This window comes from Theobroma cacao, chromosome 2, assembly GCF_053813885.1.
Source record: "Theobroma cacao isolate CCN51 chromosome 2, ASM5381388v1, whole genome shotgun sequence".
Classification (NCBI taxonomy): Eukaryota; Viridiplantae; Streptophyta; class Magnoliopsida; order Malvales; family Malvaceae; genus Theobroma; species Theobroma cacao.
In genome coordinates, this window is record NC_142640.1 from 22,515,162 (window position 1) to 22,532,276 (window position 17,115).

The window sequence follows — 17,115 nt, forward strand, 5'->3', positions numbered from 1 at the left end:
ATTTCAACTTGAAATCAATAATGAGACTATAAAACCATTGAAAACGAGTAATAAGGATTTTGAAGGCATAAGTGACTATAAATGCTCTTTTTATGTCAAATGAGGGCTTTAGCCCCACGTTTCCCGAGATAAACATTCAATTACAATTAGGTTTTAAAAAAATATAAAAAAATTCAACTCAAAATCAATAATGAGATTAGGAAACCATTTTAAAGCGTGTAATAAGGCTTTTGAAGGCATGAGCGATAATAAATAGACTTTTCCTATTAATAGAGGGTTTTAGCTTAACGTTTCCCGAGGTAAACATTCAATTATATTCTGTTTTAAGAAAAAATATAAAAAAATTCACCTTAAAATCAATAATGAGATTTTAAAACCATTTAAAGCGAGTAATCAGGCTTTTAAAGGTACGAACGACAATAAATGGACTTTTTCTATTAATAGAGGGTTTTGGCTTAACGTTTCCCGTGGTAAACATTCAAGCATATTCTGTTTCAACTAGAAATGTTAAAAAATTCAACTTGAAATCAGTAATGAGACTATAAAACCATTGAAAGTGAGTAGTAAGGATTTTGAAGGCATGAGTGACTATAAATGCTCTTTTTATGTCAAATGAAGGCTTTAGCCTCACATTGCTCGAGGCAAACATTCAATTATAATCAGTTTTAAAAAAAACTATAAAAAAATTTAACTTAAAATCAATAATGAAATTAGGAAACCATTTAAAGCGAGCAATAGAGCTTTCGAAGGCATGAGTGACGATAAAAGGACTTTTCTTATAAATAGAGGGTTTTAGCTTCATGTTTCCCAAGGTAAGCATTCAATTATAATATGTTTTATCCAAAAATGTAAAAAAATTCAACTTGAAATCAATAATGAGATTATAAAACCATTTAAAGCGAGTAATAAGGATTTTGAAGGCATGAGCGATAATAAATGGGCTTTTCCTGTTAATAGAGGGTTTTCGCTTAACGTTTCCCATGGTAAACATTCAATCATAATCTGTTTTAACTAAAAATAAAAAATTTCAACTTGAAACCAATAATGAGACTATAAAACCATTGAAAGCGAGTAATAAGGATTTTGAAGGCATGAGTGACTATAAATGCTCTTTTTATGTCAAATGAGGGCTTTAGCCCCACGTTTCCGAGGTAAACATTCAATTATAATTAGTTTTAAAAAAATGTAAAAAAATTCAACTCAAAATCAATAATGAAATTAGGAAACCATTTAAAGCGTGTAATAAGGCTTTTGAAGGCATGAGCGATAATAAATAGACGTTTCCTATTAATAGAGGGTTTTAGCTTAACGTTTCCCGTGGTAAACATTCAAGCATATTTTCTTTCAACTAGAAATGTTAAAAAATTCAACTTGAAATCAGTAATGAGACTATAAAACCATTGAAAGTGAGTAATAAGGATTTTGAAGGCATGAGTGACTATAAATGCTCTTTTTATGTCAAATGAAGGCTTTAGCCTCACGTTTCCCAAGGTAAACATTCAATTATAATCACTTTTTTTAAAAAAGTAAAACATTTCATCTTAAAATCAATAATGAAAACCTGAAACCATTTAAAGCGAGTAATAATGCTTTTAAAGGCATCAGCGATAATAAATGGACTTTTCTTGTTAATAGAGGGTTTTAGCTTAACGTTTTTCGAGGTAAACATTCAATTATAATCTGGTTTTAAAAAACTGTAAAAAAATTCAACATAAAATCAATAATGAAATTCTGAAACCACTTAAAGCGAGCAATAAGGCTTTCGAAGGTATGAGTGACGATAAATGGACTTTTCTTATAAATAGAGGGTTTTAGCTTCATGTTTCCCAAGGTAAGCATTCAATTATAATATGTTTTAACAAAAAATGTAAAAAAATTCAACTTGAAATCAATAATGAGATTATAAAACCATTTAAAGCAAGTAATAAGGCTTTTGAAGGCATGAGCGATAATAAATGGGCTTTTCCTGTTAATAGAGGGTTTTAACTTAACGTTTCCCACGGGAAACAGTCAATCATAATCTGTTTTAACTAAAAATAAAAAATTTCAACTTGAAATCAATAATGAGACTATAAAACCATTGAGAGCGAGTAATAAGGATTTTGAAGGCATGAGTGACTATAAATGCTCTTTTTATGTCAAATGAGGGCTTTAGCCCCACGTTTCCTGAGATAAACATTCAATTATAATTAGTTTTTTAAAAAACATAAAAAAATTCAACTCAAAATCAATAATGAGATTAAGAAACAATTTAAAGCGTGTAATAAGGCTTTTGAAGGCATGAGCGATAATAAATAGACTTTTCCTATTAATAGAGGGTTTTAGCTTAACGTTTCCCGAGGTAAACATTCAATTATATTCTGTTTTAAGAAAAAATGTAAAAACATTCACCTTAAAATCAATAATGAGATTATAAAACCATTTAAAGCGAGTAATCAGGCTTTTAAAGGCATGAACGACAATAAATGGACTTTTCCTATTAATAGAGGGTTTTAGCTTAACGTTTCCCATGGTAAACATTCAATCATATTCTGTTTCAACTAGAAATGTAAAAAAATTCAACTCTAAATCAGTAATGAGACTATAAAACCATTGAAAGGGAGTAATTAGGATTTTGAAGGCATGAGTGACTATAAATGCTCTTTTTATGTCAAATGAAGGCTTTAGCCTCACGTTTCTCGAGGCAAACATTCAATTATAATCAATTTTAAAAAAAACTATAAAAAAATTTAACTTAAAATCAATCATGAAATTATGAAACCATTTAAAGCGAGCAATAAGGCTTTCGAAGGTATGAGTGACGATAAATGGACTTTTCTTATAAATAGAGGGTTTTAGCTTCATGTTTCCCAAGGTAAGCATTCAATTATAATATGTTTTAACAAAAAATGTAAAAAAATTCAACTTGAAATCAATAATGAGATTATAAAACCATTTAAAGCGAGTAATAAGGCTTTTGAAGGCATGAGCGATAATAAATGGGCTTTTCCTGTTAATAGAGGGTTTTAGCTTAACCTTTCCCATGGTAAACATTCAATCATAATCTGTTTTAACTAAAAATAAAAAATTTCAACTTGAAATCAATAATGAGACTATAAAACCATTGAAAACGAGTAATAAGGATTTTGAAGGCATAAGTGACTATAAATGCTCTTTTTATGTCAAATGAGGGCTTTAGCCCCACGTTTTTCGAGATAAACATTCAATTACAATTAGGTTTTAAAAAAATGTAAAACAATTCAACTCAAAATCAATAATGAGATTAGGAAACCATTTAAAGCGTGTAATAAGGCTTTTGAAGGCATGAGCGATAATAAATAGACTTTTCCTATTAATAGAGGGTTTTAGCTTAACGTTTCCTGAGGTAAACATTCAATTATATTCGGTTTTAAGAAAAAATATAAAAAAATTCACCTTAGAATCAATAATGAGATTATAAAACCATTTAAAGCGAGTAATCAGGCTTTTAATGGTATGAACGACAATAAATGGACTTTTTCTATTAATAGAGGGTTTTGGCTTAATGTTTACTATGGTAAACATTCAAGCATATTCTGTTTCAACTAGAAATGTTAAAAAATTCAACTTCAAATCAGTAATGAGACTATAAAACCATTGAAAGTGAGTAATAAGGATTTTGAAGGCATGAGTGACTATAAATGCTCTTTTTATGTCAAATGAAGGCTTTAGCCTCACGTTTCTCGAGGCAAACATTCAATTATAATCAGTTTTAAAAAAAACTATAAAAAAATTTAACTTAAAATCAATAATGAAATTATGAAACCATTTAAAGCGAGCAATAGAGCTTTCGAAGGCATGAGTGACGATAAATGGACTTTTCTTATAAATAGAGGGTTTTAGCTTCATGTTTCCCAAGGTAAGCATTCAATTATACTATGTTTTATCAAAAAATGTAAAAAAATTCAACTTGAAATCAATAAGGAGATTATAAAACCATTTAAAGCGAGTAATAAGGCTTTTGAAGGCATGAACGATAATAAATGGGCTTTTCCTGTTAATAGAGGGTTTTCGCTTAACGTTTCCCATGGTAAACATTTAATCATAATCTGTTTTAACTAAAAATAAAAAATTTCAACTTGAAACCAATAATGAGACTATAAAACCATTGAAAGCGAGTAATAAGGATTTTGAACGCATGAGTGACTATAAATGCTCTTTTTATGTCAAATGAGGGCTTTAGCACCACGTTTCCCGAGGTAAACATTCAATTATAATTAGTTTTAAAAAAACGTAAAAAAATTCAACTCAAAATCAATAATGAGATTAGGAAACCATTTAAAGCGTGTAATAAGGCTTTTGAAGGCATGAGCGATAATAAATAGACTTTTCCTATTAATAGAGGGTTTTAGCTTAACGTTTCCCATGGTAAACATTCAAGCATATTCTGTTTCAACTAGAAATGTTAAAAAAATCAACTTGAATCAGTAATGAGACTATAAAACCATTGAAAGTGAGTAATAAGGATTTTGAAGGCATGAGTGACTATAAATGCTCTTTTTATGTCAAATGAAGGCTTTAGCCCCACGTTTCCCAAGGTAAACATTCAATTATAATCACTTTTTAAAAAAAGTAAAACATTTCATCTTAAAATCAATAATGAAAACCTGAAACCATTTAAAGCGAGTAATAATGCTTTTAAAGGCATGAGCGATAATAAATGGACTTTTCTTGTTAATAGAGGGTTTTAGCTTAACGTTTTTCGAGGTAAACATTCAATTATAATCTGTTTTTAAAAAAATATGAAAAAAATTTAACTTAAAAACAATAATGAAATTATGAAACCACTTAAAGCGAGCAATAAGGCTTTCGAAGGCATGAGTGACGATAAATCGACTTTTCTTATAAATAGAGGGTTTTAGCTTCATGTTTCCCAAGGTAAGCATTCAATTATAATATGTTTTAACAAAAAATGTAAAAAAATGCAACTTGAAATCAATAATGAGATTATAAAACCATTGAAAGCAAGTAATAAGGCTTTTGAAGGCATGGGCGATAATAAATGGGCTTTTCCTATTAATAAAGGGTTTTAGCTTAAGTTTCCCATGGGCAACATTCAATCATAATCTGTTTTAACTAAAAATAAAAAATTTCAACTTGAAATCAATAATGAGACTATAAAACCATTGAGAGCGAGTAATAAGGATTTTGAAGGTATGAGTGACTATAAATGCTCTTTTTATGTCAAATGAGGGCTTTAGCCCCACGTTTCCTGAGATAAACATTCAATTATAATTAGTTTTTTAAAAAATGTAAAAAAATTCAACTCAAAATCAATAATGAGATTAGGAAACCATTTAAAGCGTGTAATAAGGCTTTTGAAGGCATAAGCGATAATAAATAGACTTTTCCTATTAATAGAGGGTCTTAGCTTAACGTTTCCCGAGGTAAACATTCAATTATATTCTGTTTTAAGAAAAAATGTAAAAAAATTCACCTTAAAATCAATAATGAGATTATAAAACCATTTAAAGCGAGTAATCAGGCTTTTAAAGGCATGAACGACAATAAATGGACTTTTTCTATTAATAGAGGGTTTTAGCTTAACGTTTCCCGTGGTAAACATTCAATCATATTCTGTTTCAACTAGAAATGTAAAAAAATTCAACTTGAAATCAGTAATGAGACTATAAAACCATTGAAAGTGAGTAATAAGAATTTTGAAGGCATGAGTGACTATAAATGCTCTTTTTATGTCAAATGAAGGCTTTAGCCCCAAGTTTCCCAAGGTAAACATTCAATTATAATCACTTTTTTAAAAAAAGTAAAACATTTCATCTTAAAATCAATAATGAAAACCTGAAACCATTTAAAGCGAGTAATAATGCTTTTGAAGGTATTAGCGATAATAAATGGACTTTTCTTGTTAATAGAGGGTTTTAGCTTAACGTTTCCCGTGGTAAACATTCAATCATATTCTGTTTCAACTAGAAATGTAAAAAAATTCAACTTGAAATCAGTAATGAGACTATAAAACCATTGAAAGTGAGTAATAAGAATTTTGAAGGCATGAGTGACTATAAATGCTCTTTTTATGTCAAATGAAGGCTTTAGCCCCACGTTTCCCAAGGTAAACATTCAATTATAATCACTTTTTTAAAAAAAGTAAAACATTTCATCTTAAAATCAATAATGAAAACCTGAAACCATTTAAAGCGAGTAATAATGCTTTTGAAGGCATGAGCGATAATAAATGGACTTTTCTTGTTAATAGAGGGTTTTAGCTTAACGTTTCCCGTGGTAAACATTCAATCATATTCTGTTTCAACTAGAAATGTAAAAAAATTCAACTTGAAATCAATAATGAGACTATAAAATCATTGAAAGTGAGTAATAAGAATTTTGAAGGCATGAGTGACTATAAATGCTCTTTTTATGTCAAATGAAGGCTTTAGCCCCACATTTCCCAAGGTAAACATTCAATTATAATCACTTTTTAAAAAAAAGTAAAACATTTCATCTTAAAATCAGTAATGAAAACCTGAAACCTTTTAAAGCGAGTAATAATGCTTTTGAAGGCATGAGCGATAATAAATGGACTTTTCTTGTTAATAGAGGGTCTTAGCTTAACGTTTTTCGAGATAAACATTCAATTATAATCTGTTTTTAAAAAAATGTAAAAAAATTCAACTTAAAATCAATAATGAAATTATCAAACCACTTAAAGCGAGCAATAAGGCTTTCGAAGGCATGAGTGACGATAAATGGACTTTTCTTATAAATAGAGGGTTTTAGCTTCATGTTTCCCAAGGTAAGCATTCAATTATAATATGTTTTAACAAAAAATGTAAAAACATTCAACTTGAAATCAATAATGAGATTATAAAACCGTTTAAAGCGAGTAATAAGGCTTTTGAAGGCATGAACGATAAAAAATGGGCTTTTCCTGTTAATAGAGGGTTTTAGCTTAACGTTTCCCATGGTAAACATTCAATCATATTCTGTTTCAACTAGAAATGTAAAAATATTCAAGTTGAAATCAGTAATGAGACTATAAAACCATTGAAAGTGAGTAATAAGGATTTTGAAGGCATGAGTGACTATAAATGCTCTTTTTATGTCAAATGAAGGCTTTAGCCTCAAGTTTCTCGAGGTAAACATTCAATTATAATCAGTTTTAAAAAAAACTATAAAAAAATTTAACTTAAAATCAATAATGAAATTATGAAACCATTTAAAGCGAGCAATAAGGCTTTCGAAGGTATGAGTGACGATAAATGGACTTTTCTTATAAATAGAGGGTTTTAGCTTCATGTTTCACAAGGTAAGCATTCAATTATAATATGTTTTAACAAAAAATGTAAAAAAAATCAACTTGAAATCAATAATGAGATTATAAAACCATTTAAAGCGAGTAATAAGGCTTTTGAAGGCATGAGCAATAATAAATGGGCTTTTCCTATTAATAGAGGGTTTTAGCTTAACGTTTCCCATGGTAAACATTCAATCATAATCTGTTTTAACTAAAAATAAAAAATTTCAACTTGAAATCAATAATGAGACTATAAAACCATTGAAAACGAGTAATAAGGATTTTGAAGGCATGAGTGACTATAAATGCTCTTTTTATGTCAAATGAGGGCTTTAGCCCCACGTTTCCCAAGATAAACATTCAATTATAATTAGGTTTTAAAAAAATGTAAAAAAATTCAACTCAAAATCAATAATGAGATTAGGAAACCATTTAAAGCGTGTGGTAAGGCTTTTGAAGGCATGAGCGACAATAAATGGACTTTTCCTACTAATAGAGGGTTTTAGCTTAACGTTTCTTGAGGTAAACATTCAATTATAATCTGTTTTAACACAAGATGTAAAAAAATTCCACTTGAAATCAATAATGAGACTATAAAACCATTGAAAGCGAGTAATAACGATTTTGAAGGCATGAGTGACTATAAATGCTCTTTTTATGTAAAATGAGGGCTTTAGCCTCACGTTTCCCGAGGTAAACATTAAATTATAATTAGTTATAAAAAAATGTAAAAAAATTCAACTCAAAATCAATAATGAGATTACGAAACCATTTAAAGCATGTAATATGGCTTTTGAAGGCATGAACGACAATAAATGGACTTTTCCTACTAATAGAAGGTTTTAGCTTAACGTTTCCCGAGGTAAACATTCAATTATAATCTGTTTTAACACAAGATGTAAAAAAATTCCACTTGAAGTCAATAATGAGACTATAAAACCATTGAAAGCGAGTAATAACGATTTTGATGGCATGAGTGACTATAAATGCGCTTTTTATGTCAAATGAGGGCTTTAGCCTCGCGTTTCCCGAGATAAACATTCGATTATAATTAGTTTTAAAAAAATTGTAAAGCAATTCAACTCAAAATCAATAATGGGATTAGGAAGCCATTTAAAGCGTGTAATAAGGCTTTTGAAGCCATGAGCGACAATAAATGGACTTTTCCTACTAATAGAGGGTTTTAGCTTAACGTTTCCTGAGGTAAACATTAAATTATAATCTGTTTTAACAAAAGATGTAAAACAATTCCACTTGAAATCAATAATGAGACTATAAAACCATTCAAAGTGAGTAATAAGGATTTTGAAGGCATGAGTTACTATAAATGCTCTTTTTATGTCAAATGAAGGCTTTAGCCCCACGTTTCCCGAGGTAAACATTCAATTATAATTAGTTTTAAAAGAAAAGAAAAAAAATTCAACTTAAAATCAATAATGAGATTAGAAAACCATTTAAAGCGTGCAATAAGGCTTTTGAAGGCATGAGCGATAATAAATAGACTTTTCCTATTAATAGAGGGTTTTAGCTTAACGTTTACTGAGGTAAATATTTAATTATATTCTGTTTTCAGAAAAAATGTAAAAACATTCACCTTAAAATCAATAATGAGATTATAAAACCATTTAAAGCGAGTAATCAGGCTTTTAAAGGCATGAACGACAATAAATGGACTTTTCCTGTTAATAGAGGGTTTTAGCTTAACGTTTCCTATGGTAAATATTCAATCATATTCTGTTTTAGCTAGAAATGTAAAAATATTCAACTTGGAATCAGTAATGGGACTATAAAACCGTTGAAAGTGAGTAATAAGGATTTTGAAGGCATGAGTGACTATAAATGCTCTTTTTATGTCAAATGAAGGCTTTAGCCCCACGTTTCCCGAGGTAAACATTCAATTATAATCACTTTTTAGAAAAATGTAAAACATTTCAACTTAAAATCAATAATGAAATCCTGAAACCATTTAAAGCGAGTAATAATGCTTTTGAAGGCGTGAGCAATAAAAATTGGACTTTTCGTGTTAATAAAGGGTTTTAGCTTAACGTTTTTCGAGGTAAACATTCAATTATAATCTGTTTTAAAAAAAAATGTAAAAAAATTCAACTTAAAATCAATAATGAAATTATGAAACGATTTAAAGCGAGTAATAAGGCTTTCGAAGGCACGAGTGACGATAAATGGACTTCTCGTATCAATAGAGGGTTTTAGCTTCATGTTTCCTAAGGTAAACATTCAATTATAATCTGTTTTATCAAAAAATGTAAAAAAATTCAACTTGAAATCAATAATGAGATTATAAAACCATTTAAATCGAGTAATAAGGCTTTTGAAGGCATGAGCGATAATAAATGGGCTTTTCCTGTTAATAGAGGGTTTTAGCTTAACGTTTCCCATGGTAAACATTTAATCATAATCTGTTTTAACTAAAAATAAAGAATTTCAACTTGAAATCAATAATGAGACTATAAAACCATTGAAAGCGAGTAATAAGGATTTTGAAGGCATGAATGACTATAAATGCTCTTTTTATGTCAAATGAGGGCTTTAGCCCAACGTTTCCCGAGGTAAACATTCAATTATAATCAGTTTTAAAAAAAAATATAAAAGAATTCAACTTAAAATCAATAATGAGACTATAAAACCATTGAAAGCGAGTAGTAAGGATTTTGAAGGCATGAGTGACTATAAATGCTCTTTTTATGTCAAATGAAGGCTTTAGCCCCACGTTTCCTGAGGTAAACATTCAATTATAATCAGTTTTAAAAGAAAAGAAAAAAAATTCAACTTAAAATCAATAATGAGATTAGGAAACCATTTAAAGCGTGCAATGAGGCTTTTGAAGGCATGAGCGACAATAAATAGACTTTTCCTATTAATAGAGGGTTTTAGCTTAACGTTTCCTGAGGTAAACATTCATTTATATTCTGTTTTAAGAAAAAATGTAAAAAAATTCACCTTAAAATCAATAATGAGATTAGAAAACCATTTAAAGCGTGTAATAAGGCTTTTGAAGGCATGAGCGACAATAAATGGACTTTTCCTACTAATAGAGGGTTTTAGCTTAACGTTTCCTGAGGTAAACATTCAATTATAAGCTGTTTTAACAGAAGATGTAAAAAAATTCCACTTGAAATCAATAATGAGACTATAAAACCATTGAAAGCGAGTAATAAGGATTTTGAAGGCATAAGTGACTATAAATGCTCTTTTTATGTCAAATGAAGGCTTTAGCCCAACGTTTCCCGAGGTAAACATTCAATTATAATCATTTTTAAAAAAAAATATAAAAGAATTCAACTTAAAATCAATAATGAGACTATAAAACCAGTGAAAGCGAGTAGTAAGGATTTTGAAGGCATGAGTGACTATAAATGCTCTTTTTATGTCAAATGAAGGCTTTAGCCCCACGTTTCCTGAGGTAAACATTCAATTATAATCAGTTTTAAAAGAAAAGAAAAAAAATTCAACTTAAAATCAATAATGAGATTAGGAAACCATTTAAAGCGTGCAATGAGGCTTTTGAAGGCATGAGCGACAATAAATAGACTTTTCCTATTAATAGAAGGTTTTAGCTTAACGTTTCCTGAGGTAAACATTCATTTATATTCTGTTTTAAGAAAAAATGTAAAAAAATTCACCTTAAAATAAATAATGAGATTATAAAACTATTTAAAACGAGTAATTAGGCTTTTAAAGGCATGAGCGACAATAAATGGACTTTTCCTGTTAATAGAGGGTTTTAGCTAAACGTTTCCTGTGGTAAACATTCAATCATATTCTGTTTTAGCTAGAAATGTAAAAATATTCAACTTGAAATCAGTAATGAGACTATAAAACCATTGAAAGTGAGTAGTAAGGATTTTGAAGGCATGAGTGACTATAAATGCTCTTTTTATGTCAAATGAAGGCTTTAGCCCCACGTTTCCCGAGGTAAACATTCAATTATAATCAGTTTTTAAAAAAATGTAAAAAATTTCAGCTTAAAATCAATAATGAAATCCTGAAACCATTTAAAGCGAGTAATAAGGCTTTTGAAGGCATGAGCGATAATAAATGGACTTTTCATGTCAATAAAGGGTTTTAGCTTAACGTTTTTCGAGGTAAACATTCAATTATATTCTGTTTTAAAAAAATGTAAAAAAATTCAACTTAAAATCAATAATGAAATTATGAAACGATTTAAAGCGAGTAATAAGGCTTTCGAAGGCATGAGTGACGATAAATGGACTTTTCTTATCAATAGAGGGTTTTAGCTTCATGTTTCATAAGGTAAGCATTCAATTATAATCTGTTTTAACAAAAAATGTAAAATAATTCAACGTGAAATCTATAACGAGATTATAAAACCATTTAAAGCGAGTAATAAGGCTTTTAAAGGTATGAGCGACAATAAATGGACTTTTTCTGTTAATAGAGGGTTTTAGCTTAACGTTTCCTGAGGTAAACATTCAATTATAATATGTTTTAACAGAAGATGTAAAAAAATTCCACTTGAAATGAATAATGAGTCTATAAAACCATTGAAAGCGAGTAGTAAGGATTTTGAAGGCATGAGTGACTATAAATGCTCTTTTTATGTCAAATGAGGGCTTTAGCCTCACGTTTCCCGAGGTAAACATTAAATTATAATTAGTTATAAAAAAATGTAAAAAAATTCAACTCAAAATCAATAATGAGATTACGAAACCATTTAAAGCGTGTAATAAGGATTTTGAAGGCATGAACGACAATAAATGGACTTTTCCTACTAATAGAGGGTTTTAGCTTAACGTTTCCCGAGGTAAACATTCAATTATAATATGTTTTAACACAAGATGTAAAAAAATTCCACTTGAAATCAATAATGAGACTATAAAACCATTGAAAGCGAGTAATAACGATTTTGAAGGCATGAGTGAGTATAAATGCGCTTTTTATGTCAAATGAGGGCTTTAGCCCTGCGTTTCCCGAGATAAACATTCGATTATAATTAGTTTTAAAAAAAATGTAAAACAATTCAACTCAAAATCAATAATGGGATTAGGAAGCCATTTAAAGCGTGTAATAAGGCTTTTGAAGGCATGGGCGACAATAAATAGACTTTTCCTACTAATGGAGGGTTTTAGCTTAACCTTTTCATGAGGTAAACATTAAATTATAATCTGTTTTAACAAAAGATGTAAAAAAATTCAACTTGAAATCAATAATGAGACTATAAAACCATTGAAAGTGAGTAATAAGGATTTTGAAGGCATGAGTTACTATAAATGCTCTTTTTATGTCAAATGAAGGCTTTAGCCCCACGTTTCCCGAGGTAAACATTCAATTATAATTAGTTTTAAAAGAAAAGAAAAAAAATTCAACTTAAAATCAATAATGAGATTAGAAAACCATTTAAAGCGTGCAATAAGGCTTTTGAAGGCATGAGCGATAATAAATAGACTTTTCCTATTAATAGAGGGTTTTAGCTTAACGTTTACTAAGGTAAACATTTAATTATATTCTGTTTTCAGAAAAAATGTAAAAAAATTCACCTTAAAATCAATAATGAGATTATAAAACCATTTAAAGCGAGTAATCAGGCTTTTAAAGGCATGAACGACAATAAATGGACTTTTCCTGTTAATAGAGGGTTTTAGCTTAACGTTTCCTATGGTAAATATTCAATCATATTCTGTTTTAGCTAGAAATGTAAAAATATTCAACTTGGAATCAGTAATGGGACTATAAAACCGTTGAAAGTGAGTAATAAGGATTTTGAAGGCATGAGTGACTATAAATGCTCTTTTTATGTGAAATGAAGGCTTTAGCCCCACGTTTCCCGAGGTAAACATTCAATTATAATCACTTTTTAGAAAAATGTAAAACATTTCAACTTAAAATCAATAATGAAATCCTGAAACCATTTAAAGCGAGTAATAATGCTTTTGAAGGCGTGAGCAATAACAAATGGACTTTTCGTGTTAATAAAGGGTTTTAGCTTAACGTTTTTCGAGGTAAACATTCAATTATAATCTGTTTTAAAAAAAATGTAAAAAAATTCAACTTAAAATCAATAATGAAATTATGAAACGATTTAAAGCGAGTAATAAGGCTTTCGAAGGCATGAGTAACGATAAATGGACTTTTCGTATCAATAGAGGGTTTTAGCTTCATGTTTCCTAAGGTAAACATTCAATTATAATCTGTTTTAACAAAAAATGTAAAAAAATTCAACTTGAAATCAATAATGAGATTATAAAACCATTTAAAGCGAGTAATAAGGCTTTTGAAGGCATGAGCGATAATAAATGGGCTTTTCCTGTTAATAGAGGGTTTTAGCTTAACGTTTCCCATGGTAAACATTTAATCATAATCTGTTTTAACTAAAAATAAAGAATTTCAACTTGAAATCAATAATGAGACTATAAAACCATTGAAAGCGAGTAATAAGGATTTTGAAGGCATGAATGACTATAAATGCTCTTTTTATGTGAAATGATGGCTTTAGCACCACGTTTCCCGAGGTAAACATTCAATTATAATCACTTTTTAAGAAAAAGTAAAACATTTCAACATAAAATCAATAATGAAATACTGAAACCATTTAAAGCGCGTAATAATGCTTTTGAAGGCATGAGCGATAATAAATGGACTTTTCTTGTTAATAGAGGGTTTTAGCTTAATGTTTTTCGAGGTAAACATTCAATTATAATCTGTTTTAAAAAAAATGTAAAAAAATTCAACTTAAAATCAATAATGAAATTATGAAACCAGTTAAAGCTTGCAATAAGGCTTTGGAAGGCATGAGTGACGATAAATGGACTTTTCTTATAAATAGAGGGTTTTAGCTTCATGTTTCCCAAGGTAAGCATTCAATTATAATATGTTTTATCAAAAAATGTAAAAAAATTCAACTTGAAATCAATAATGAGATTATAAAACCATTTAAAGCGAGTAATAAGGCTTTTGAAGGCATGAGCGATAATAAATGGGCTTTTCCTGTTAATAAAGCGTTTTCGCTTAACATTTCCCATGGTAAACATTCAATCATAATCTGTTTTAACTAAAAATAAAAAATTTCAACTTGAAAGGAATAATGAGACTATAAAACCATTGAAAGCGAGTAATAAGGATTTTGAAGGCATGAGTGACTATAAATGCTCTTTTTTTGTCAAATGAGGTCTTTAGCCCCACGTTTCCCGAGATAAATATTCAATTATAATTAGTTTTAACAAAATGTAAAAAAATTCAACTCAAAATCAATAATGAGATTAGAAAACCATTTAAAGCGTGTAATAAGGCTTTTGAAGGCATAAGCGACAATAAATGGACTTTTCCTACTAATAGAGGGTTTTAGCTTAACGTTTCCTGAGGTAAACATTCAATTATAAGCTGTTTTAACAGAAGATGTAAAAAAATTCCACTTGAAATCAATAATGAGACTATAAAACCATTGAAAGCGAGTAATAAGGATTTTGACGGCATAAGTGACTATAAATGCTCTTTTTATGTCAAATGAAGGCTTTAGCCCAACGTTTCCAGAGGTAAACATTCAATTATAATCAGTTTTAAAAAAAATATAAAAGAATTCAACTTAAAATCAATAATGAGACTATAAAACCATTGAAAGCGAGTAGTAAGGATTTTGAAGGCATGAGTGACTATAAATGCTCTTTTTATGTCAAATGAAGGCTTTAGCCCCACGTTTCCTGAGGTAAACATTCAATTATAATCAGTTTTAAAAGAAAAGAAAAAAATTCAACTTAAAATCAATAATGAGATTAGGAAACCATTTAAAGCGTGCAATAAGGCTTTTGAAGGCATGAGCGACAATAAATAGATTTTTCCTATTAATAGAGGGTTTTAGCTTAACGTTTCCTGAGGTAAACATTCATTTATATTCTGTTTTAAGAAAAAATGTAAAAAAATTCACCTTAAAATCAATAATGAGATTATAAAACTATTTAAAGCGAGTAATTAGGCTTTTAAAGGCATGAGCGACAACAAATGGACTTTTCCTGTTAATAGAGGGTTTTAGCTAAACGTTTCTTGTGGTAAACATTCAATCATATTCTGTTTTAGCTAGAAATGTAAAAATATTCAACTTGAAATCAGTAATGAGACTATAAAACCATTGAAAGTGAGTAGTAAGGATTTTGAAGCCATGAGTGACTATAAATGCTCTTTTTATGTCAAATGAAGGCTTTAGCCCCACGTTTCCCGAGGTAAACATTCAATTATAATCAGTTTTTAAAAAAATGTAAAAAATTTCAGCTTAAAATCAATAATGAAATCCTGAAACCATTTAAAGCGAGTAATAAGGCTTTTGAAGGCATGAGCGATAATAAATTGACTTTTCATGTTAATAAAGGGTTTTAGCTTAACGTTTTTCGAGGCAAACATTCAATTATAATCTGTTTTAAAAAAATGTAAAAAAATTCAACTTAAAATCAATAATGAAATTATGAAACGATTTAAAGCGAGTAATAAGGCTTTCGAAGGCATGAGTGACGATAAATGGACTTTTCTTATCAATAGAGGGTTTTAGCTTCATGTTTCATAAGGTAAGCATTCAATTATAATCTGTTTTAACAAAAAATGTAAAATAATTCAACGTGAAATCTATAACAAGATAATAAAACCATTTAAAGCGAGTAATAAGGCTTTTAAAGGTATGAGCGACAATAAATGGACTTTTCTGTTAATAGAGGGTTTCAGCTTAACGTTTCCTGAGGTAAACATTCAATTATAATATGTTTGAACAGAAGATGTAAAAAAATTCCACTTGAAATGAATAATGAGTCTATAAAACCATTGAAAGCGAGTAGTAAGGATTTTGAAGGCATGAGTGACTATAAATGCTCTTTTTATGTCAAATGAGGGCTTTAGCCTCACGTTTCCCGAGGTAAACATTAAATTATAATTAGTTATAAAAAAATGTAAAAAAATTCAACTCAAAATCAATAATGAGATTACGAAACCATTTAAAGCGTGTAATAAGGCTTTTGAAGGCATGAACGACAATAAATGGACTTTTCCTACTAATAGAGGGTTTTAGCTTAACGTTTCCCGAGGTAAACATTCAATTATAATCTGTTTTAACACAAGATGTAAAAAAATTCCACTTGAAATCAATAATGAGACTATAAAACCATTGAAAGCGAGTAATAACGATTTTGAAGGCATGAGTGAGTATAAATGCGCTTTTTATGTCAAATGAGGGCTTTAGCCCCGCGTTTCCCGAGATAAACATTCGATTATAATTAGTTTTAAAAAAAATGTAAAACAATTCAACTCAAAATCAATAATGGGATTAGGAAGCCATTTAAAGCGTGTAATAAGGCTTTTGAAGGCATGAGCGACAATAAATAGACTTTTCCTACTAATAGAGGGTTTTAGCTTAACGTTTCCGGAGGTAAACATTAAATTATAATCTGTTTTAATAAAAGATGTAAAAAAATTCAGCTTGAAATCAATAATGAGACTATAAAACCATTGAAAGTGAGTAATAAGGATTTTGAAGGCATGAGTTACTATAAATGCTCTTTTTATGTCAAATGAAGGCTTTAGCCCCACGTTTCCCGAGGTAAACATTCAATTATAATTAGTTTGAAAAGAAAAGAAAAAAAATTCAACTTAAAATCAATAATGAGATTAGGAAACCATTTAAAGCGTGCAATAAGGCTTTTGAAGGCATGAGCGACAATAAATAGACTTTTCCTATTAATAGAGGGTTTTAGCTTAACGTTTCCTGAGGTAAACATTCATTTATATTCTGTTTTAAGAAAAAATGTAAAAAAATTCAACTTAAAATCAATAATGAGATTATAAAACTAGTTAAAGCGAGTAATTAGGCTTTTAAAGGCATGAGCGACAATAAA